The following is a 23931-nucleotide window of genomic DNA, read 5'->3' as shown; positions in this document are numbered from 1 at the left end:
CCTCCTCCTTACTCTAACCTTATAAATATTTTTAAGCTAAAATTCAACTTTATAACACAACATCTCTCACCCCTCTTTCTCTGTATACCTGTTGTATTTGATTAGCACCACCATTAATTTTAGACTTTACCCCATACATGTTCCATGGGCACTGGTCTCATACTTAATATACGGACCAGTAAATATGTTGGTCACAGAGGAGTTGCTCAATGAAATTATTACTTTATGGCTAACAATGAGAGCAGAAGTGTCTCTACTGTAGAGAACATAAATGGTGCCTGAGCTTTAGCCAGTAAGGGAGCTGAGATTTGTGACTCCTCCATACTTTTCACTGGAAAATAATAGTGCAGAGGACCCAGCACTGGAGAAAGAGGATTAAATGTTGCATTATGAAAATACACTATAAAAGTAAAATTTATCCTGAAAGAGGCTTAGAGACAGTCATTTCATCATTTACTCAAAACAGACGTTTCACTACATGCCAGGCACCAGGCTAGATGCTGGAGAGACTAAGTCAAATAAAAGGAAGTTCATGACCAAAAGGACTTGAAGTTTAGAGAGGGAGACACATATGTAAATTACAGCAATTATAGAATATGCACTAGATTTAGTGGGCACACGCACAGAGTAACCAACTGGGAAAATCATTAGACTGATTAGCGTCTCTGCTCTGCTACCTAGCTCCTACAATAGGTATTCTTTTATATGTAACTCTTCTTCCAAAGGCTTCCAAAGGGCAAGGAGATCCGTAGAGAACAGAAGGACATTTGCACACTGTGCTGGTTATTCTCCATTTGCCCCTCGCCATCCCAGACCTATTATCCAACCTTCTCTGCCTTCTCTGGGCTCCAGGAAGTTGATCTCTATAGACCGTATCACCCAAGATCCCTTACTCTAGCTTCCAGCTGGATTTGGCTAACAGAAGACACCAGCGAGAACTGGAGGGTAGAGGAGAGAGGAGAGTCGAGGTATTTACACTCACCCCCATCTCCCTGCCTGCCTCTGTCCAGGCTGCAGCTGTTTCTATACTTAAAGCTCCAATGCCAGAGTATTCACTGGGTCCCAGGAACAAGCTTCTGCCCCTGTTCCTTCTGGCCTAAAGATGGTCACACTTCCCACTGTTGCTAGTCCAGGGTGCTGTGCCATCACCAGGGGTAGGGGTGGGGGGGCTAAATCATTAAATCATTCTCTCATTAAATCATTCCCTCATTAAATACTCCTCAGCTACACCTTTAGGATGTGCCATCCCTTACCTGCCGGGACTGTCTGAAACCATGGTTTTCCAGAACTACAAAATCCAATCTCTAGAAAATATCTAAGTAAAGCTCATATTATCAATGGGCATGAAACCTAGACAATATCATCACTGTCCAACATTTATTATGTGACTGCCTTGGACAGCATATTTTATCAATGCTCGAAGTCCAGTTTTAACTACAGTAAAATCTCTCCTATACCTGGTTTGAAATTTGCAAAAGGGGGGAGTTCTGAATATTTCAGGAGTAAGTCACAGATTTTTAAAAATCTAATAGGATGATTAAGCACCTAACTGAGAGCTTTTATGGTAGAGAATGATCAGCTCACTGAAATCCCCAGATAGGTTTTCATCCCAGCGCAATATAATGCCTTTCTGCCCAAGTCTACATTCTGCTTATTCAAGCAGCTAAAACACTGCCACCTGTCATAATAACCATCCTGCTGCACAGGAGATGTGTTTTGTTTAAAAAACAAAATAAAACAAACCAAAAAAAACAAAAAGCCTGACTTTACATTAGTTTCAAATCTGTAACAGGTCTGATTTACGGAAGTAACAAGTAAAAGTGTGTTCTATGATTCTGAGAGGCGTCATTCTGATTCCGGAAAAGTCAATCATGATTTACTCAGACTATAACAGAGAGTTCAGGAAGAGAATCATGTTAGTTCCTTAAAGCAGAGTTGATCAAACACATTACATGGACAAGTCTGTTTCAATGAAAAAATATTTTTACTGTATTCTTCTCAGAAATCTCCACCACTCTTTTTGCTTCCCAAAGTATTCATTTTCTGACCATGAATTTTTTTCAAAACATAACCCTTCAGTTTTCATTCTTTGTGCCTGTCTGCTCGCTCTGTGCTACAGTGTTTTCTGACGCATGAACCATTTACTCCTATTTATTGTGATCTCTACCATTGACCTCAATGCAATCTCCTTCCTTCCTGCCTCTCTTCTATCCCCGTTCTTGATTCCCCATCCCTTCATTCTCCTCCTTCCTTGAGCTGTTATCACATCATGGCGTAACCTCCCCTACCCTCAACACTAGCAAAGTGTCCTAAACCGACAAATGTACTTCCAATGCCACTCTAACGATAGAGTTCCTCCCTTCAGCTGTGGCATTCCCATTGGGACTTGGGTTATCCTTGGGGTATTTGATTAGAAGCAAGTGAGGTTGCCCAGGCAACCGCTCCAAATTGTCCTACAATGACTGGCAAGCATGTTTTACGAAGCCTGATGTGAAGGTCACACTAGCCAATCCTGTGACAATTAAAGGCACAGTCTCCTTGCAGCCAGCCAAGGGCTCAGAGAACATCCATCAAGATGAGCTCAATAACATTTGCATAATCATAAAATTGTCAAACTCCCAAAGCCATAAGAACCCATATGAATACACTATTTCAAAGAGCCAAAGATATCAGCTTTGAAAAGGAATAACAATAGGTGAGTGTGCTAAAATCATTAAAAAGAACACTTTAAAAATGAACCAGATGGAATCCAATCACTTAGGTGGTGAAAATACTTTAGCTACTCAGTTTTCTCAAATGATTAAGGAACAGTTCTACCCCGAGGCAAGGCAATAAACTGAAGGGCCTGGAAAAGTCACTCCATGTCCTTTCTAAACTTTCCTTAGATCAGAAGAGTTTAAAAAATTATTCTCAAATAGTAAGACACAATATTGGAAAAACAAGCCCATCCATACCCACTAAATTAATGTTACATTTGAATAAATCTCAAAATTCCATCTAGTGGGGGAAATACCTACAATGTTGAGAAGAAAATCATGTCCCTAAGACATGAAGCACTCTCCCCAAACAATAAGTGCAAACAGGAATAAACCTTTCTGTAGAGAAATGGGAAAAGAACACAAGCTAGCCAATTTACCACAAAATTCAAATGACCAACACAAGACAGAAAAATGCTCAGCCTGAAAAACAAAGATGCAATTGAAAACGATGAGAAACCACTTTCACATAACAGATTAATAAAGAATTAGAATAAAATTTGGAGAAAGTAACAAGTCTCCCAAGCCTTTGACATACATTCCGCTTTGATTTAATAAATTCTACATTTAAGTTTATCTTAAGTATATAATCAAGCAAGTGTCCAATCATGTGTGCAAAGATGCTCATCACAATACTGCTTATTATAGCAAAAGTCAGAAAATATATATGTGTTCAGCAAATCTCCACAGCCATTCTAAAGGATGATATAAATATAAAGTCACCAATATTGCAAAGTGGTTCAAATATTTTCTCTGGTTTGGGCAAGAGGTAAGGAAAGGGAAAGGTTTATAAAGTAGCATGTGTCCATTTTTATAAAATATAAATGATTTATAGAAATATAAGTATGGGTACTTAACACTAAATGTTTATTTCTGGATGGTGGGGTTATGGGTGATTTTTATTTCTTGAGGGAAGTTCTATCTTAATTTTTTTGTGTGTGCCATGAAAACATACCACTTCCCTTAATAGCATTTAGTTTTGAAATGTTAAAAGGAAGTGTAATTAACTTTCATGCATTCTAATACTGTTTCATTTTTTCAGCAAACTTTTGCTTTTAGATTCAAGATTATTAAATCTCTCTGCAAAATTTGAGTCTCTATAAATTAGAATGTAGAAGGTCCTTAAACATCTATGGATTTAAGGTAGATGGATGGACAAGAGATTAAAACGACATCACCAGCATCAGTTCCTGGAAGGAAGGCCAGTTATCAGGGAAACTGCATGCAGCCTAAGGTCGATCCCTAGCATAACCACAGAATCAGAACTTCCCGGAGTTGAAAGGGAACGTACTGAAAACCATCACTGGTTACAGTCTCCATAGGGTGATTTCTTTAGCAGATGCTGTCCCTCCTTCCCTTTTATTCCCAACGTGTATCATAGAAAAAGAGAGAGAGTGGCCAACAATGCGACAGAGAACACAGGATCTGAGAGTATGTGCTCTTTCAAATACAGAGCTCTGGTGGTGGTTTTCCAGCGTGGACAATTTAAATGCTTGGCGTGTAAGTGGTAACTTTACAGCTCTGATCTGGGCTCAGGAAAGCAAAACCATGCACTTAGACCTGTTTTGCCAAGTAAAAGTATCTAAAGCTTACTACTTGCGTACCTTTAATTGTGAAAACGCCTCCCTTCTCACCCCAAAAAATTATAGCTGGCTGGATCAACTATCCTGTGAGTATCACTCACTAATCAAAGCCACATCTTTGCAAACTCAATCAACATCTCTGTAAAAATAGAATGTATTGACTAATGGACAGTGCTAACTTTTATCCTTAATCTGAAGATAGGCTAATATAATTGTGGAGATATTTAGAAGTTTATTTCTTGGGAAAGTTTATTTCTTGAAAACTTATTTATCACATGTACACACACACACACACACACACACACACACACACACACACACACCCCAACAAATAGGTTTAAGACCAAAATATCTTAGAATTTAATTTACATTTCGCCCCAAATCATGCTCATAGCTTCATCTACACTTATTGCAAGGTGCTTTCCTTCTGTTTCACTCAATAAAGACACTATTAAAGGCAGTATATTTACTTTACAATGCATCCCTCAAGCAGTTTGCATGTTTATCATGTGTGTCCCAGTGTTTTTACCCTACACTAAAGTAACTGACAACCCCATGTCCACTCATATTTAACCAATGCCTCCCAAATTATTTTTAGTCATATTTATATTTCTTCTTTCTTTCTTTTTTCTTTTCTCTCTCTCTATTCTTAAGGCATATGCGAAGTAGCTATCTCCAAGTTGTGCACAATCTGGACTTCTGGACACTGTTTTGCATTGCTTAGAATTTACAGTTTACATGAATAGTCTAGCTGAAATAGCCAAGCCCCAGAACAAAGGAGAAAACGAAGAGGTTCTTTACCACAAAGAGTCCTTGAGCGGGCTCAGTGGGCTGACAGGTCAATTATCTCCGAGCTACGCCCATAACAGAGCCAGCATTCTGGGGCAGATCCTGGCTTAATGGACACAGTGCAGTTATCCCATGAGGGCAATTTTTTACAGATACTTCCACTGCTCAGCCACACTCCAGCAATAGCCTGTTACTGCATTTTCCCATGCAGTGTCTTGGCAACATGCTAAAAATCCAAAATCGACAAGACAATCCCACTTCAGATCACCATAGTGTCAGCAATATAAGCAGAACCACAAATGAGAGTAGGCTATATATATATGACTCAACTGATGACACTTTTGGAACATATTCTATTTCCAAAAGAAAAATACATCTTAATTTCTGCATTTTTCTCTACAAAATAGAATAAGGATGTGTATCTATGAGACAGATTTTATAAAAAAAGTTTTCAAATTCCAATTAGAAGTTCACTCATTTTTCAACTTACAAAAAATAAAAATGTGGAAGATACACTTCCCATTAATGTAAGGGAGCCAATTAGCACATCGGAATTTGGTTTCTCAAACTTCGGCCAAACCTGTTTTCACATCTTGGCTTTGGTTATGGGTACACCCAGGTGCCACTGGCCCACAGCAGTTATTCCATCGGAACTGTGTGGGAGCAGAATCCCCATGATCAGCTTGGAGACCACAGTGCATGACTTCCTCCTCTCTCAGTATCTCTAGCCCCTTTCCTAAGCATTCAAAATCGGAAAACTTTCAAAAAAACTACATTCTCACAATTCTGAAATCTCCAGAATATGAGTTAAGAGAATGACCTGAATTTGTTCCCTTGAAATGGCATTGCTCGGATGGCACTGGGGTGATGGTAGAGGCGGATATTTAAAACGATTAATCTGCTAGGATTTGTTGTCTACAGTTGAGCATACTGAAGATGACATGTCACAATATCTCTAATTGCTTCTGACATGTGAGGTTTACCACTGGAAGCTCTGAACATGAAATGGGTCTTGGATTTAACGGCACGTAATTAGTTCCTGTTACACTCCAAAAGGAGAATCTTGCCGGAAAGGGGTCTGATGGCTTTCAGGAGCAACATGCACTGATTATAAATAATTACTTGCCGAGAAGCAGCCATTCACATACTAACATATAATTCCGCTTCCCCTCTCCCCACTGCTAATGTAATAAGTGATGAAAAACTCTCTATCCCTGGCTCCTTATTGATAGTCATCTAAATGTCACCCTTGGTCCCTAAAGCACTACCTGTAGAACCCAACTGTTAAGGAACTGATACTCTCGGGCTGTATAGTAGGTTTGAGGCACCATTGGTTTTGAAATTCGCTTTAGATTTTGAAGCTTGGCTTTGCCAGTTACCATTTTTTGATTTGGGGCAAGTCGTTCAGCATCTGTGCTTCACTTTCCAATTCTATAAAATGGGGATAAAAGCAAAGACTCTGCAAGAGGGCAAAAAATAAGGTCTGATAAAAGGGGAGGGGGGGAATGGAACACAAAGGAAAGAAAAGTCACTAAAAGAGGAAGAAGTTGAAAGAGAAGCATGGAAAAGGGGGAGACACCAGGTAGGTATAGAGATAACCCAGGAACAAAAGAAAAAAAGGGCGGGAGAGGGGGAGGGGAGAAAGAAAAAGGCATTTCCATTATCAAAACAAAATACTTCTATTAATGGTATTAAGATACTAGAAGATCCCACATCCCTATGCACCATCTGGTCAATAATAGCTTGCATTTAATTAGCATTCTCTCTTTTTAAAAAAAATTTTGTTTACGTATTTGTCTCATTTTGCCCAAAGAAGGATGCACTCTGTAAGACAGGCCAGGCAGAAACTGTTCCCCTGAATTTACATTGGAGGGCAAAGAATCTAGAGGCTGACTTACAGATACATCACTTAGGTGTTTCCTACTCTTAAAATCTTTTAAAATCATTCAGTCTTCCTCTTAAGAGCACAGTCTGGTTGGCCTCTTACGGCAGTAACAGATTCTGTCCTACTCTGATCAAAGAAAATGAAAATTAAAGTTAATATGAATTTCAGAAATATACTTGCACTTTAAAAAATACTTCGAAACAATTTCAAATTTAAAACCGTTGGAACAGTACAGCAAACACTCATATCTCCTTCATCTTCTTGAAATTTTGCAACTATCCATCCCAATGATTTCCTTTATAGCAAAATCCAATCCATATCACTCATTGTATTTGCTATATCTCTCAGTCTCCTTCAGTCTCAAATAATTCTTAGGTCCATTCTTTAATTGCATAGCTTTAAAAAAAAAATCCATTTTAAAATAATTTGAAGCTTACCAAAACTGATTCCAGGAACAGTACGAACTCCTGTTTCCCCTTTGCCTAGATACCCAATTGTTTAGTCTTCAGTATTTTTCTGAACCATTTGAGAGTAAATCGTCGACATAAGACTCCTTCGGTCCAGTATATTCCAGTCTGTATTTCCCAAAGGCCACTGTCTTACACAACAACCATAAGTCTCCTTCAATCTGCAACAATTTTTTCATCTTTCCCTGTTTCTCTCATCAATTTTAAGGAGTCAAAACGTTTTATTCACCAAGATGACCTGAGTAACCCTCAATTCTGGTTTATCTGATGTTTCTTCATGACAAGGCTCAGGCCATGTATTCCTGGCAATAGCATTCCCAAAATGGTGCTGTGCTCTTCTCTGTGCATCACAGCTGGAGGCACAAGATGTCAGATCATCCCATCAATGATGGTGTTAACTGATCACCTGCACAAAGTTGTGTCTGCCAGTCTTCACCATAAAGTAATCATCATCTTTGCAATTAATGAGTATTCTGTGGAAAAATACTATGAGCCTATGCCATCTTGTTTTTTAGCAAACCTCCACCCACCCTTTGACAACTCCTGTCTTCATCAATCATTACTGTGATGTTTGCCAAATGGTGATTTTTCTATTTTCTACCTTCCTTCTACATTTATTGGTTGGCATTCTCCTGCAAGAAAGAGCTTTCCCTCCCCCATTCCCATTTATTTATTTATCAACATAGATTCATTGAATCTTATTTCATTGAATGGCTTATGATCATTATTTATTTTGATCCTCCAAATTTTCCAGACTTGATTGGAGAGAGTCCCTTGCACCTGCCTTTTTAGAAGGCAGATTTAGTGAATACAATTTCAGGTACCAAGAGGAATGTTCAAGGTCAAAAAACTGCTTTTACAATTTGCTTCGGGAGTTGTAACACAGAAATCATTCAGGAATGTCAGCTTTTTCTTTCCAAATATCTGTTAATGGACATTCATCTTTAATTATAAACAGACCTCCTCTTAGAATCAACTGTCAGTAATTTTCAAACTGGAGTACCTATATTATCCATTATGAAAAGGAATCGTCAACACCAAGCCTTTTCTTCTAACTGCTCTTGAACTGTGGTTCAAGACACTCCTTAGGTGAACTCATACAGGCTAGAAGTTACACTGGCTTCTCAACCAACATGAGATAACATGTGTAACACACCAGGCCCAGTATAGATGCTCAGTAAGTGTCAATCGTTACCCTTTGTCCTTTTACCTGCCCCAGCACTAAATATCCACTCCTCCTCTGGTCCCACCCTCTTCTATTACTAGTCTTGTCACAGTCCTCATCTTTCAAGCAATAAACCTCAAAGTCACCTTCAAATTTTCCCCCTCCCTCACTCAAATGAAACACTCTGCTAGTGTTAATCCAGCCTCTAGTTTAGACTCCTGCCGTTAACACTCTCTCCTTCCTTCAGTTCTCCTTCCTTGCCAGATTCCTCTTCCTAAATGATATGAATGTGGCCCTCCCTCCTCAGCAGAGGACCTCCCCTCTCCTTGCAGAATAAAGCTGGACCCTCAAACTTGGCACTCAGGGCACTTCACACTCTGGCACCAAACCACATCTCTCTCACATTCTATTCTCCAATCCGCTGAACTCTAGGCCTATAATGATTTGTTTACTTATTTGTCTACCTAAATCCCCTGCAAGGCCTCTAAGGTGGTATTCTGCTTCAGCTTGTATCTCCATTGCCCAGCCCTGTGCACAGTAAATGTTTGCTGCTCTAATAAATAATTTCTAATAAAAAATTTCCATAGCTAACAAGAAGCTCACTGAATGAAATATTTAATTATCATCCTCAATCCCAAAAGTACCAAGTTTTTTTTTTAATGGTTAATTTTTTTTTTAACCCCTACAGCACCTAGTATTCCTAGGTGGTCTCCCATCCAAGTACTAACCTGGCCTGACCCTGCTTAGCTTCCAAGATCAGATGAGATCAAGCACATTCAGGGTGGTATGGCCATAGACTAATTTTTAAACTGGTGTTTTGCATCCAAAGTTTATTTCATGGTCAACTTTATGTGTGGATTTGGCTACAGGCTACAGTCTCTGGTTATTCAAACACTAATCTACGTGTTGCTATGAAGGTATTTTGTGGACGTAATTAAAGTCCATAATTAGTTCACTTTAAGTAAGGGAGATTATCCTATATAATCTGGATGGGCATGATTCGATCAGTTGAAAGGCCACCTGCCTTTTGCCCAAGAGTGCCAACCTGCCTGCCTTTCCTGACCTCCTAGCTTACAGATTTCATACTTATCTAGCCAGCCTTCTCAATCATATTAGCTGATTCTCGCATAAATCTTTTCTCTCCTGCTAATTCTGTTTCTCTGGTAGAACCTTGACGGGTATAGTCTATCTCCAGAATAAAGTGGGGGAAAGGATGCAACAGCTGAACAGTTAATAAGATCTAAATAAGGCTTTCACAGTATTGCTTCATTATGGAGTGGGAAGTGTTCAAGTCCTGATGGATGTCTCTATCAGATACCCCATATTCAAACATAAGTACAAATACACATAACATATGCCATGGCTTCATTCCAACTGAATTCATTATGCATTCATTTGGCAAATACGTATTATGAAAGGCGCTGGGAAAAGAATAGTGAGCCAGACAGGCATGGTCCTTGCTCTCAGGGAGTTTACAGGCTAGTAGAAGAATCAGGCATCAAAACAGTAATTACACAAATACTCATTTAATTATAATTATGATAAGTGCTAGGAAGTACAGGATGCTGCTGGCATATTTAGTAGGAGAATCTAACCAAGTGGAGGGCTTTTGGAAATGTCACTGAGGAATGATACTGAAACTGAGACTAGGAGTAGGCAGTAGCCAGGCAGCGCATAAGAGGAAGAGCATTTCAGGCCCAAGGAAATATCTGTACAAAGGCCCTATGCAGGGAAGGGACTAGATAAATTCAAGCACCTGGATGGCCAGCGAGTTTGAGCTGTTGTAAATTAGAGATGAAGAGATCAAATGGCCACACTAATGAAAATGGTGATCTTCAGCAGTGGATAATCACTGCACTATTTAGGGCAGATAGTGACATGATCAGATATCTGTGCTTTATGACTTCTAGCGGCTGTGTATAATTTGGAAGGCGGCAAGCTAGATTTGGGGAGAACGGTTAATGAGGCTTTTGCTACAGTCTGGGAAGGAAACAATGGGGGCATGAAGAAGGGCAGGGTGATTGAGATGGAGAGAAATGGTTGGAAAAGAATCGACAGGACATAGAGTTACACTGGACAATTTCCCGAACTGAGGAGCCACAGCACGTGGAAGAGGGCAGATTCGGGAGGCAAGATCACGGTTCTGCTTTGAGGAAGCACAAGTTTGCAATTCCTGTAAGATATCCACATGGAAATGTACATCTGGAATTTAGAAGATATGTGGTCCACATGAATAAATGTAGATTTACTAGCATAGTCAGAACTTGACGAGGTCAAACAGGAAAGGAGTACAAAGTGAGAAGATGACTCTGGGAGCACTGGCATTTGAAGGGGGCGGAAGTGAGCCTGAAGAGCAGCAATCAAGAAGCCGCATGTTCATAGAGTGCACATTCATTTATACACAATACTTTTCCATGAGCTGGGTCAGGCTCCATGTTCAAAAGGGTGCACATTTTCACTGAAAAGGAAATAACTAACTTGCAAGGGTAACAACTTAGGAAAAAAACAATTTTAACAGACATGAATAATTTCCAGCTAGTGTGTTTTATACAGTGAATACCACCTCACTGATTACTGTTTGCAACAGTTATTCAGTTTAGGTCAAACTGTACTTTCTGAAGTCACTTCTTATTAACACTAATGGCTTGGCCCTTTATGTATAATTAGTTCAGGCAATTAGTTGTAAGGCTCACATTAGAACAGATTGCTTTAATCTTTTGAAAATCGCTATGTGTCACATTATTCTAAGAGTGCCTCACTTGAAAGAAAACACTGAACCGATAGGAAGTACTAATTTAAAAAGCTTTAAGAAGAGCACCCCAGCCCCCAAAAGAATCACACAAATTAGTGCAGGCTCAGTGACTAAAAGAATTTAGGCTTCAGGAAAGGGCACATTTAAATTAAAATTGCACTTTCTCACACTAGGAATGCTTAGTGCCTTAATCCTCCCCATTAGTACAACACAAGATATGTCAGATAAAGCTCTACAGTGTGCTGAGGTTCAGAGAGCAATTTGTAAGGTGGTCTTATTATAGCTTATAGAAACAGACCCAGCAGAGGCCCATGGATCTAGCAGTCACAACAGCATGGTGCACAAGGAGGAACTCAATGAATATTTGATGACATTTTTCCTCCTTTGTGTGTTGTTACAAGGGAGCCCCCAACTTAACTTATCAATGGGACTTGTGCCCAAAAACGGTTTTTCAAGTCTATTACTTGAAACTTGAAACACATTTTTTTCTTAAAAATGGTGTTATAAATGGTGGAGCCCAGGCCACACACTAAACCATAATAGAGTCTAACTAGAGTTCCTAAACATCATTTATAACAATGCTTTTGTGAAGAATACACTGGCACAATTTAGTATTCCAAGGACGTATCTTTCCTCAGTAGCAGTACCAGAATAGACAAAGATGCTCTTCCTCCCAGCAGTGAGAAAAGGACTCAACTGGCTCCAAGCTGGAAATCTGGACGGAGGAGAAATGATGATGAGGCAGCAGTTGGAAGTCGAAGCCAGTGGCTAGGACATGACAGACCCAAATCCAAATATGAGAATGTAGGGGGTACTTCAGAGTGGAGTAAGGCAAAGATTCATGCTTGGCAGGGCAGGGCTGTACAAAGAAGGAGGGTTAGAGATTCCATACCAAAATGACATCAGGTTGTGGTTAGGAAGTAAGCAGCAAGTGCTAGAAGCAACCATGTTCTGATAGTCCTGAGAAGAGAGGTGTTTCTGGGATCAGGGATGACCTGAAAGGTCAGACATCAACCAAAGACGGAAGGCCTTTGAGGTTTCAGGACATACTGTTACCCAAAGCCTCTGAAACTACATCAAAAGCTATGCAGCCACTCCTCCACTTGTAAACAGGCAGTTCCTCTGCCCAGCCTTCCTAGGATGGACTAGTGGTTCAGGACCTCCGTGGCTTTGTACCTTGGTCTATTCATGTAGCCACACCACATTTAGATTTAGTAGCTTGGCTCCAGATGACTGCCTTCACTCTAGGCCTTGCCCTAGCCTCTGCTCCATCACAGGAGAGAGAATGGTTCTTTATATGTCCAGTGTACATAAGGCATACTGTGTCTACATTAGTCTTCCAAAATTGATATCCGAACTTGAAAAGCCATCATGCTGTAATCAAATGATATCCTTAGGCTGAATCACCTAATAGTAAAATTCTAGTCTGTCCTAACTGCAGAGGAAGGTAAGTTTGAAAGTCTTTGTTGACTGGTTTTATTTTTTAATTTACTTACAGCTTTTATTTTTAATACGGTTTTATTTTTCAGAAGATATACAGCAATAACGTGAAAAGGGACAAAAGAGGAAAAAGGTTAAAATATGTCTTAAAAAGCCTTTAAATTATTCACTAGGTAAGAAAAATGGCAGTCTGGCCTATAGTCTTCAGGCAGAAGCTTGGGAGATTGTTCTCTGTGAAATCTGCCCTGACTGACAGGGCAAATCCAAAGGTATCACTGTGGGAGTGAGGGCAGGCTTCCTCCTGGAACTGGCTCTGTCTGTGAAGCCCTTAGTTGAGGAGCCCCACTTGAGGGCTGGGATCTTTCAGATCAGTTGCCTGGGGATTTGCTCTTATATAGGAGCAAATAATCAAGGATCACCAGATATCTAAAGAAGAGCTCTAACATGAAAGACAGACCAAAACAAACAAATGTGAGGAAAGCAACACGGAGGAAACAAAGGTTGGTCAGGAAACAGAAAACAGTTATATCCTTAGAAGGGTAAGAGAAAACATATCCATAAAACAAGAAAGAAATGCTTTTAAAAAAAATTCAGACATGAAAAACTCAAGAGAAGGGCTAGAAAATAAGGCTGAGGAAATCTCCCAGAAAGTAGGGCAAGATGATTAAAAATGAAGAAATAAAAGAAAATCAGAGAACCAGTCAATACTCAAAAAGAATTCTAGAAAAAGAATAAAGTGAAGGGAGAAATTGTCAATAAAACTAAAGAGGATGTTTCGGATCTTAGGGACCTGAATTTTCCAGACTGAACTGGCCCATCAATTACCCAGAAAAAAATGGGCTTAAAAAGAGAACACATTACTAGCTACCAGATAGAAAGCAAACTTGAATTAGACTCAAGGAATGAGATTTTGTGGTCCTTTTAACACAAACACTGGAAGTTATGGGAAAATGGACTAATGTTCTGAAGAAAAATGATTTTCAACCTAGGATTTTATGCCCAAACCATTAATCGAGAATGAGAATAGTGTAAAAATATTTATAGACAAAAACTTTGCCTCAGGAAGCTAATGAAGGATGTGCTACATTAAAACGAAACAGAGGAAGGGAGAAATAGAATTTTAAAATATTGGATTAATGCAAAGGAGGATAGACAGAGGAGAAAAAAGATCAATCTAATCCCAAATATATCAGTAATCACCTAAAATATAAGTAGATTAAATATTCAAACTAACAAAGATTTTTAAACTAAAAAAGAAACCTACCTTTCCGCTACCCACAAGAGACACAATTTAAATGTAGAAAGATTAAAAGTAAAAGCCTGGATAAGGAAAGATTGCTTAGCTACAGTAATATACAAAATAAATTTTAAGGCAAAATCATTAATAGAGATTTTTAAAAAATATTTCGTATTGAGAGGTCAATACACTAAGAAGATAGCTCAATCATAAATTATATGTACCCAATTAATATCATTTTAAAATTTATAAAGCAAAAATTGATAGAACTAGGAGAAAGTGACTCATTCAGAATTACAGTGGGAGATTTTAACATAACTCTGTCAGAGGTAAAAAACAAGCAGACAAATTTACTAAAAGTATATATTTGCACAATACAATTAAGAAACTTGTATCATTTTAGCAACAGATTTAACTATCTTCCTATTGTTGAAATAGTTCCTCATATTTTACCTATTAAATCTTTCGGAAGAGAAAAGAAAAAAAAGAAGGAAGAGAGGGAGGGAGGGCTGATAGAGAGAGATAGAGAGGTAGAGACAGAGATAGAGATGCAGGGGAGCCCCTGGATGACATTAAAGGAGAACCAGGACGACAGATGTGCCCCGAGCACAGAGGGCAACTCGCTGAGAGAGGTAAGAGCCAGAGGCTCCGGGGACGTGAACGAATATCTTTAGAGGAAATTTATATCAGGTTTCTTAATGCTTAAATGTGCTTACGAATCACTTACGATCTTGTTAAAATGAAGATTCTGATGTAGACGGCTGGGGAGGCCCTGAGTTTCTGCATTTCTAATCTGCTTCCAGGTTATGCCAAACATGCTGGGCCAAGAATCACAATATGAGTAGGAAAGAATCAGACAATTGATGAAGATCTGGGGTTAAATACATAGAAAACTAACCAAACCACACAAAAAGACAATTACCAACTAAAGGAGAGCAAAAAAATTGCAGGAGAAAAGTAATCATGGTTCACTCCATGGCTCAGTCATGAAGAGTGTTTTCATAGTCACAGTAATACAAACACTGAACACCGATCTAAACAAAATATAACCACACTGAGATGATGGATGATGGAAAGGGTAAGTTTAAGTTGGTAGTGGAGAAAAGGCATCAGAAAATAAGTTAATTCTAATGTTCCATCCTAAGAAATTAATATGTAATTCCTACAACTAAAAATAATAAATTAGTGATATAAATATTTAATTTAGCAATACGGCGGTATCAAAATAATTAAAGGGGGTCAAAGTGGTTTCAGGATAGTGGAGAACTAGTAAGTTATTGTTTGTTAAACTATAAGAAAGCGCTCAAAAAAGAAAAGAGCTCCCAGTGGCCAAAGTTTCAACAATTTGAGCAACAAAGTAAATAATGTTAGAATTGAATTATAATCTATGTGATCAATTAAATATCCATGAGTCCATATTGACATAAATGCTTAAACGAAGGAGAAGGGACAGCTCTTTCTCATAGAAGAATTCAATTAATAAAAATAAAAGAGAGAAATTTCATGTCACCATTAAGAAAACACCCCAGTAATAATTGTTACAGTCAAGATCCACTGATGGACACTAAAATTAGTGTGCAAAAGGTTAAGGATAAAAGGGTACATGCATACTCTCAAACTATGTCTCCCAAGCTACTTACTAATTACAAAGGGCAAAATAGTAACTTCATAGTGGAGAAAACCAGCAGACACCACTTTAATCCAGTGACCGAAGTTAGCATCACCTATAGTAAGACATGCTGACCTCACACACCTCCTGGTATGATGCTTGGAAAAAGGCATAACGTCACTTCTTTGGTATTCTTGCCAAACATTCATAACCTCATTATAATCATCAGAAAACATCAAGCCATCCTTAATTGAAGGGCATCCTACAAAACATCTGAGTAGCATTCTTCAAAAGTGTCAAGGTCATGAGAGGTAAGCAAAGATGAGAGAAGACTAAGGAGGCATAATAACTAAATGAAATGTGAGATGATCTTGGATTGGACTCTTGAGAAAAAGGACTGCGTTAAAAAAATGGTGAAATTCAAATAATAAAGACTACAGTTTAGTTAACAGTAAGTTAATATTATTATGCCAATGTTGTTTTCATAAATATGCTATGGTTATGTAAGATGTTCACATCCGGGGAAGCAGATGAAGGTTGACCAGGAACTCTGTGTTGTACATCTGCCACTTTTCTGTAAGTCTAAAGCTATTTGAAAATACAAAATTAAAACAATAAACAAAAAATTAGCTTTGTATGTACAGCACAATAGAGTCTAAAAACTATGGACCATGGGCCAAACGTGGCCCATTGCCTAGTTTTGTGAATAAAATTTTACTGGAGCACAGCCACATCCATTCATTTATGGATTATCTATGGTTGCTTTATATGGTATAACAGCAGAATTCAGTAGTTGTGATTGAGACTTTACGGCCTGCAAAACCTACAATAACTACCATCTGGACTTTTATAGAAAAAGCCTACCAACCCCTGCCATACAGTTAAGAGTTCAGAGTCTGAGTTCAAATTCTGGTAATTCATTACTAACTGTGTGACCATGAGCAGGTTATTTAACTTCTCAGTACCTCATTTTCTTTAAGATGAATCTATAATGAAGGGATAATAGTTGTGGATCTCCTCACACAATAGAATATATAGATGTCAAATTATAATGTATACCTGAAAATTATATAATTGTATTAACCAATATTATCCCAATAGACTTAATTAAAAAATAAAAAAAAAAAGTTATGGATCTCCTAGGGTTATTATACATTTTATTTTTAAATAAAAAATAAAAGATAATAAATATAAAATTAATTAATTAATGTAAAAAGTAGAACAAAGCCTGCACATTTTTAAGTGTGTTAGTAGAAAACAGATTTAAGATCAAACTATGTGCAGTAACAGCGAAATATTCTGTTAGACAATGACTCGTTTCTAATAAAACCTTGCTAATCATCAGATTGGCATACAAATTCTCTAAACTCAGTCTCTATAATTTGGTTAATATATGTTAGTCATCAAATAGTTGAAAAGGAAAAAATACTCTCAATGTTAGGAAGTCATTACTTCTTAAGTTAGATTTTCTCAAACCAGTTACTATTTAGCTTTAGAAAGGTCTCTGAACATTTCATACCTTCCCTCAAGATTCTTTCAAAATACTCACTTCTCTTCTATTTCTCTGCCTCCTCAGATACACCCAGGAGCAATAACTTCAGCCTAGGACACCTGGGGTCTTCCAGGTGATTTTCCCTGCATACTCACGGCATCCAGATATTCACTATGTACCTCTGTAGGCATCTCCTGATGGCAAGTGTACTCACAGCCAGAAAAACCAATTATGGCAGGCTGAAAAATAGTCACTTAAAGATATGTTCATTTCCTAATCCCTAGAGCTTGTAAATGTCACCTTACATAGCCAAAGAAAGAATATTACTTGATATGGCAAAAATATATAAATGATTAAGTTAGGATATTGAAAAGAGGTACTTATCCTGGATTGTCAGGGTGGGCCCTAAATGCAATTTACATGTACTCTTATAAGAGAGAGGCAGAGGGAGTTTTGTCACAGGCAGAAAAGGAGACGACAGATACAGAGGAAAAGCAATGTAAAGATGAGACAGATTTAGAGAGATGTGGCCCTCAGCCAGGAACACGAAAGAATGCTGGCAGTCTGGAAGCTGGAAGAGGCAAGGAATGGATTCTCCCCGAGGGCCTCTGGAGGTAAAGTGGCCCTGCTGACCCCATGATTTCAGCCCAGAGAAACTGATTTTGGACTTTTGGCCTATAGAACCACGAGAGAATAAATCTGCGTTGCTTTAAGCCACCAAGTCTGTGGTCATTTATTATAGCAGCCACAGGAAACTAAGATACCACCCCACTGTGCCTGCACACACCAGTGCATGCACACAGGACCACCTGTAACCCATCAGTTATATCACCTTCTCATTAAAAAAAAAAAAGAAAAAAAAAACTCCCATAAGAAAGAGCTAGTAAAGAGGTTACTAAAGCCTTTGGTAACTGAATTAAATCCTTTTGTAAGTGCTTCAACATGAATCAGATTTTCTCTCTCCTCACCCTGAAAATCAATGGAAGAATAACAATATCGCTAAGCATGTATGTTACACTGTGGCATTATGGTTTTGTACTCTTTTTTTTTTTTTAATGGTTTACTGTATACAGAGGAAAACTATCAAGTAGCAACACTGATTTTTATATGCAGCTTGTGGACTCCGTGTCATTGCTATTTCTTACTCCGCAATCCCTGACCACACAATATTACATAATCTGGGTTCTTGCTTTCCTTTGTGTTGCCATAATATACAAAAGCTTTTTATCCATACGAGAACCCAAGAAGGATCCTTTTTTGTTTCATTTCCATATTGGAAAACATTTTACTAATTCACACAAGAAAAAAATTAGATGCTGACTTTCTCAGAATAACCAATAAGATAAATCTTAATCACATGCCTTCTATATATATTAATGAAAAAACTAGTGGAAAATTTGATGCATAAGCTGATTAACCGCATATTGAAGAGGCCTGAATAGTTGAAGATTACATACTGACTCAACTGTGACTAGTTTTAACTGTGACTAGTCTGAAATGTAACTTTGAAAGACGGCAGAATTAATACTTCTTTGCCTAACCTTTGATACTTCTATAGCCAAGAGCCAAATGCTCCTAAAGTGTGACAAATGATAGTTCTAATTAAAAGTGATCAAACACTTAGCTGTGCTGCTTAGTGGCATTATGCCCTTAAGAGGATTAGACAAACAATTCTGGAAATACACAAAGCCATCATGTTTGTTAATGAATTTCAGATAGAAAGAATAAAACACTTTGGTATTTAAATAAGTGAGTACATGTTAACTTCTCATTTTTCCCACAAATGACCTAAAAATGACTTGGATCTGTGTATTAGAAATAACTTCTCCTAGACCACTGCTTGCTTTTTTGCTCTCTGCCACTGTTTTTGATGAAAAGAACTTTAATACTATTTTATCAATGTTTTCCTTTCTGATGAGCACTCTACACTTCTTGTTTAAAAATCTTAGCTTATTTTTTTTCCTATCTTATTTGTTTTACTTTTCTCAGATCTACAATCAAACTGGAACTGTTATTAGAGATCCAGGATTAATTAGAAGATCAGGTGAATTCTGGGGACTTCTTTCTCCCACGTCACTTTCGCTGTCATCATCTGGGGCTAACTCCACACTCCTTTGTTTCTTTTAAGGCCATTATAGCCACTGTTAACATCGTAGAGACCTTAAGGCCTCTGAAACATTTTTTCTTCTAAAATTCATTGGCCTCCATCTTTGACTCCCTCCTTTCCTGGTCTAATTAATTATGAGCTGTCATTTCAACCTCTCCCTTTTTAGCACTCTCAATTCCCCAGTCACTGACTCAACACAAATCTCAATCTTGGCAAGAAGAAAGTAGTATGGACCAATTGGTTTTGAAACTACAGGTAACTGGGTTTGAAATCTGATTATACAATTTGCAAGCTGTAGGACTTTGGCAGTCATGGGACATTTCAATTTTTCTCATCTGTGATATCAAGAAGGGCTGGGGTTAAGGGTGGGGGAGGGAAATTAAGGTAGAGGTTGGAGGATTATCAATAAAACACTTTTGGGGCCTAGTGTGGGGACAAAAAATAATATTTTCAAGACCCAGGCACAGAGTAGGCACAAAACAAAACAAACAAATAAACGAACAAGTAACAGCCAAAAAAAGAACAATTAATCAATAAAACCACCAGTCAACTCACTCAGTTAGCTGCTCTGAATATTACTGGAGAAACTCTTACCCTTCAGCTAGGCTTTCCCATTCACCACATTGACTATGGAAACTTTTACTGCAACCTTTCAGGTCTCTTTTTCACTCCTCTGTCTGCCTTCTCACTTTCAACAGATCCCTAGAGCACTTCCACTTCCGGCCAAGATGAAATAACAAGGACTAAATTTACTTTCCTATCTGAAACAACCAAAAAATGGACAAAACACATGAAGAAATGATTTTCAAGACAGTATCAGGCAACAAAAACAGTTATCTCTGAAAGGTGGGAAAGTGAGGTGAGTCTTAAGATTGTACCAGCTCACGTCCCTGAGTTTCCAGCAGTGGCATAGGAGGGGAAAGCCAGGCAGGGACCAGCAGACGGACTGAGCTGAGAATCCAAGATGACCGAGGCAGCTATAATGCAAAGGAAATGAGAGCTTCAGACAGAGAGAATTCTAGAGATGTGCAGAGAGTTGCCTTCAAGAATTCAGCTGACTCCTCCTGCTCATGGGTGTAAGGAAACTAAAGCGGCTGGAGAAAGAACCACCAGAAAGGATTAGCGATTACAGTTCAATGCCCTCACTCACACAGAATCCAGAACACTGCACACTTCCCTCTGCCAGACTGGAAAACTTCATGATTCAGGGGACACTCGGCAGAGTACAAAGGGTCTTGCCCAGTCCAGGGAACTAATTAGCCCTAAATTAAGCACCGTTCTAGGTCCACCTAACAAATCTTAAAACAAGGCTTAAAGAATCTATTTCCAAGTAAGTTAACTGCGTCACAGAACAAAGCTCAAAAATATTTATAAGAATTTTAAAATATCCAGTGCCCAACAAAGTAAAATTCACAATATTTGGCATCTAATAAAAAAAATTACCAGGTCACAAAGAAGCATAAAAATTTGACTCATAATGAGGAGATCAATCAATCTTACTTCAGCTGATAACAATATTAGAATTAACATTAAAAGTTATAATTGTATTCTGTATGTTCAAAAGTTAAGTAAAGAGATGGAAGATATTTCAAAAGGCCTTCCACAGATGAAAACCACAAGGTTTGAGATTAAAAATACACTGCATGGGATTAGTATTTGAGACATTACCAAAGAAAAGATTACTAAATTGAAGACATAATCCAAAGTAACACAGAGAGAAAACAGAATTTTTTTTAAAATGAACAGAGTATCAGAGAGCTTTAAGACAACTTCGATGAGTCTAATATACTGGTAAATAGAGTCTCCCAAAGAAAAGGAAAGCAAAGAAGAGAAAACATTTTTTGAAAAAATTATGACAGAAAAATTTCAAACTTTTTTGAAAACTAAAACCCCACAGATCCAAGAAGCTCAATAAACCTCAAGCTAAAGAGACATGAAGAAAACCATATCATGGCATATCATAATCAAATTGCTCAAGACCAGTGATAAAGAGAAAAATCTTTAAAACAGCCAGAGGGGGAAAAAAAGACACAATATGTACAATAATAAGGCTAACAGCAGATTTATCACTGGAAACCATTTAAGCTAGAAGGCTGGAAGCAATATCTTTAAAGTATTGAAAGAAAATACTATTGTCTACTCAGATTTTTATATCCAGTGAAAACAGCTTTCAAAACTGAAGACAAAATAAAGGTATTTTGAACACAAAAATTCTGAAAAAATTCATCATCATTAGACATAAGAAATGTTAAAGGAAATCCTTTAAGCAGAAGGAAAATGACTCCAGAGGGAAATATGAACCCACAAAAAGGCATGAAGGGTACTATCAATGGTAAATACATGGCTAGATATATAGGAATTTTTAAATTACTATTAAATCTCTTTAAAAGATAATAGACTATTTAAAATATGATTACAATGTAATGTGGGGTTTTACAACATGTGTAAAGTTAAACATATGATAACAACAGCACAAAGGCTGGAGGGGAGAAATGAAAGTACAGTTGACCCCTCAATATCATGCAGGTAAAGGACACTGACCTCCAGTGCAGTCGAAATCACTTCTGACTCCCAGAAAACTTAACTACCAACAGCCCGATGTTGACTAGAAGCCTTACTAATTACTTAATTAATATGTATTTTGTTATATATATTATATACTGTATTCTTATAATAAAGTAAGCTAGAGAGAAGAAAATGTTAAAAGCATAAGGAAGAGAAAATACATTTACAATATTTACTGAAAAAAATCTGTGCATAAGTGGACCCACACAGTTCAAATCCATGCTGTTCAAGGGGGAACTGTATGCTATTATAAGGTTCCTACAGAGTAAGTACTCATTGCTGTGTCACATTGGAATGGCTGGTTAATAACTACAACCCCAGCTCTATCTGAATTCTGCCATTCCCCCAAAATTGCTCTTTCTAAATGGTTCATTTGTTTATTCAATAAACTTTTTACTAAGGAGCAATGCAATGGACTGAATGTTTGTGTCCCCAAAAATTCTTCTATTGAAATCCTAACACTCGAGATATCAGGAGGTGAAGCCTTTGCTGGGGCTGGGGGAGGGGGTAATTAGGTCATGAGATCATGAATGAGATCAGTGTTCTTATGAAAAAGACCCTCAAGAGCTCTCTCCCTCTTACTGCCATGTGAGGATAACAGAAGACTGCAACCCAGAAAAGGGCCCTCATCAGAACCGGACTATGTTGGCACCCTAACCTTGGACTTCCAGCCTCCAGAACTGTGAGAAATAAATGTCTGTTTATTATAAGCCACTCAGTCTATGGCAGTTTATACAGCAGCCCAAACTGACTAAGACAGGACTGTATGTGCCTTCGATGTGATGATTTTAAAGCTGACATCAGATCTGAAAAAGCACTATAACTGCAGTAACTAGCACATGTAAGAGCAGCCACGAACCCTAATCTACACACCAAATTCTCAGGATGAAAAATATACCATTCTGGAGGAATGTGCACGGTAAGGCCTGCAGGCGAGATGCCAGGCATTCTTCATTCAGAAAGTACTAAACCCATCTGTAGATAGATAAGTAGGCACTATAAAACAGATGAAGAGAGAGGGGTGGCTTTCTCCTGCAAAGTCCTCCAGCATCTAAGAGTCCATCCCTGCCAGGGCCCGGGAGCTTCAGTCAATATCAGTCAAGCATCTCCAGAGCAGCAGGGCTGGGGTCCTGAAGGAAGAATCCCCTCTGGGTTCAACCTAATAAAAGAGCTGTGGGGTCTCTCACTCCTTTTTCTGAATGGTGGATCTTTGCTCTGTGCTGAAATACCTTGAGAACCAGCCACTGTTACTGAGTCAAGGGACATGACCTCAGTAAACCTTTTACCCCACAGCCCTCCTGAGGTCCTCAGGACAACAGAGCCCTTAGCGCAGCAGCTCTGAACTGGGCACAGAGCCTGGGTGCCCCACACACACCCGGGCCTGCTCGGCAAGATAATCGCTAGGGCCTGTGAGCGACAATGGGGCTATGCAATAAACCTGACAAGCTCAGAGGGGCCACAGGGCAGGCCCAACAAGCTCAGTGGCCAAAATTAACTATACAGGAAGGTCTGATAACAAATTCCTAACTGGACAGGTCGTAGCAGGTAGTCACGTCCCAGGCCAATAGCTTCCTTAGCAAAGGTCAGTCTTTACCTTATCTGAGCTCTATCCATTGTTCTTATGCATGTAGGATAACATACCTTTGAGATGTCAGTCATTTCCTTTTTCTACTCCTTGAAGGCACAACCGCAAGCACCAGAGCACAGACCACAGACTCCCTCATTGTTACCTTGTTTCCCACATACCATCTCTATGTGCTGTAAATGCTAAGTATTAACTATCCTATGCCTAGCAATGTAAAAGAAGGATATGTTTCTCCATTTTGCCTTTTATCTACTCCTAGAGATTTCTCCACTTTGCTTCCTCCCAGCTCCTTAATCTACCACCAGTAGATTTCATGTAACCCTCCTTACGTCTCCTCCTTTGATTCTAATGTATAAAATAAGCTGCAAAACTGCCATTCTCTGGAGCACTTTCTCAATTCGTTGAGATTGTGGTTCCTGGCAATTGTCATCAGTTTTTCTCAAATTCATAAAAATTCTCAAAAAAAAAAAAAAATACCATTGGTCCCATCACCATTTTT

The 23931-nt window shown here is 38.4% G+C and overlaps 1 protein-coding gene and 1 pseudogene across 1 annotated transcript in view; both read right to left on the bottom strand.

The window, feature by feature from the left end:
• OSBPL6 (oxysterol binding protein like 6) overlaps positions 1-23931 on the bottom strand; it is a 182973-nt gene that overhangs the window by 142257 nt on the left and 16785 nt on the right. The gene's annotated exons all lie outside the window — the stretch shown is intronic.
• On the bottom strand, positions 9325-9443 carry LOC112470474 (annotated as a pseudogene).

This window comes from Pteropus alecto, unplaced genomic scaffold, assembly GCF_000325575.1.
Source record: "Pteropus alecto unplaced genomic scaffold, ASM32557v1 scaffold3, whole genome shotgun sequence".
In the NCBI taxonomy this organism is placed as follows: Eukaryota; Metazoa; Chordata; class Mammalia; order Chiroptera; family Pteropodidae; genus Pteropus; species Pteropus alecto.
The sequence above is the reverse complement of the archived record's forward strand: the minus strand, read 5'-3'. Positions and strand labels throughout refer to the sequence as shown.